This window comes from Amphimedon queenslandica, unplaced genomic scaffold, assembly GCF_000090795.2.
Source record: "Amphimedon queenslandica unplaced genomic scaffold, v1.1 AMPQUscaffold_5837_Cont22201, whole genome shotgun sequence".
NCBI lineage: Eukaryota > Metazoa > Porifera > Demospongiae > Haplosclerida > Niphatidae > Amphimedon > Amphimedon queenslandica.
This window is the reverse complement of record NW_003553868.1, coordinates 1-1,753: the sequence shown is the minus strand read 5'-3', so window position 1 is coordinate 1,753 and position 1,753 is coordinate 1. Positions and strand designations below refer to the sequence as shown.

The 1,753-nt window shown below is 34.9% G+C and overlaps 2 long non-coding RNA genes across 2 annotated transcripts; both read right to left on the bottom strand.

Annotated features, from left to right (window-relative positions):
- Positions 1-30: 30 nt before the first annotated feature.
- Positions 31-805, bottom strand: LOC109592257 (uncharacterized). The gene is made up of 3 exons (XR_002190258.1): positions 495-805; positions 361-453; positions 31-166 (listed from the first exon to the last, which is right to left on the bottom strand). It is a non-coding gene; the product is annotated as an uncharacterized LOC109592257 (long non-coding RNA).
- Positions 806-980: 175 nt separating this feature from the next.
- On the bottom strand, positions 981-1,662 carry LOC109592256 (uncharacterized). The gene is made up of 3 exons (XR_002190257.1): positions 1,531-1,662; positions 1,386-1,480; positions 981-1,110 (listed from the first exon to the last, which is right to left on the bottom strand). It is a non-coding gene; the product is annotated as an uncharacterized LOC109592256 (long non-coding RNA).
- Positions 1,663-1,753: the final 91 nt, after the last annotated feature.

Here is a 1,753-nt window from a genome sequence, read left to right as displayed (position 1 = left end):
TAGAACAAATTTTTTAAAAATGTTCATTAATTATTATCATGAAATATAATCATGAAATTGTTTTTGTGACGTGTGTTAATTGTTGCCTTCCCCAGTGCTACTTGTCTTGCATTCATTAATTTCATTACAGTATCAAATAGACTCACATTAACATACATATACACCCCTACAGAAACAAAATACATCACAATATCAATATATTGTAGCCTATGGAAGAAAATCACAAAATGAAATTCCTAAATAATGAGATTCATGCATGATCACAATAACTCATTATACATGATGGATCAGTTAGTGTATATTATTAGCTTGTATTATGTTAACAGTTAGTGTAGAGCATAGTGTTAGTGGATTTAATACTTTGGCAGCTCCCAGACACTGTTGGAGGATGTGAATCTGTTCAGAGTTTCTGAACAGAATGTGGAGTGAGTTCTCTCTTATGGAGGAGAATATCTAATAATAATAATTAATAATAGCCAAGGGTTAGCACGTACCGGTATGGTACAAGACACTGCCCAAAATCAATGAATCAAGCCTGATTACAGTATTGATACAGTCTGACAAGTATCATTGCTGAATCATGCATGCTGCTCTGGCTGAACCAGTATTAATTTCAGCATGATTGTATCAAGGCTGATAGATCAAGCTAGGCTCATTGCTGCCCAAGATTTATGATTCAGGATGCATTAGGCCGGATCAGGACTGATATCATTCACAATTCAATCACAAACTCTTGGCAGTGTAATCATTATTATAATCTTCTCTTTCCTTACTCATCCTAAAATGATAACAATTATAAATGGCAGCTGCTAAAGCCCTCCATACACTAGGCAACATGTTGCTAGCAACTTCTGTGGTTACTTTGATCTTGTAATCATCTTGTTCCAAAAATAGAACAGAATTCTATTCTTAGACACAAGATCAAAGTGACCACAGAAGTTGCTAGCAACATGTTGCCTAGTGTATGGAGGCCTTTACACTAGTCTCAGTCCAGTTGCTTCACTCCTTCATATTTTCTCTGATCCACTATTATGAGACTACCTCTTGTGGTAGTCTTGGATACTGAATTATAAGAAACCAACTAGGTACAATAAAAGGAGGAGATGAGACCTTGAGAGGAAGAGAGAGAGAGGGGGGAGGGAGGGAGGGAGGAAGGGAGGGATATAGTGAGATATACATGTAGCATTAACCAGTAGTGCATTAATAAAAGCACAAATTAATACAAATATTTTAAAACAAGAGATCAATGATCCTCTCAGCTACATATTAACCTCCTGGGGAACCTTGAAGGTAAGTAAGTTATTATTTATAAACCTGAAATCAAGCGAACTGATTTCTCAATTGCAACTTAGTGATGTTAAAGTGATAGCATATTATTGTTGCACCTGTTAGTGTCCATTTTAGTTGAAGCTGTTCTACTATCCAACTCTCATAACTTTAATAACATCATCAGTGGAACATACTTCAATCTCTGTCAGCCCTTTGACACAATAAATAAATAATTAACAAGAATTATTACTTGTTGCTTACTGGTACATGTCATTCTTTCCTTTTTTGTGTATTTGAAGCTTCTCTTGTACTTTATTTGGTGACTTCAATAGATCATAAATTGACTCATTGTACACTTCAACCATTGACACCTAACAATCAACAAAATATCAATAATGAATCAATTCCTCCACAGCATAAGGACATTAATATGTATCAGAAAATGTAATAAAAATTTGGGGTATTGGGGCCATTTCTGGGAAAA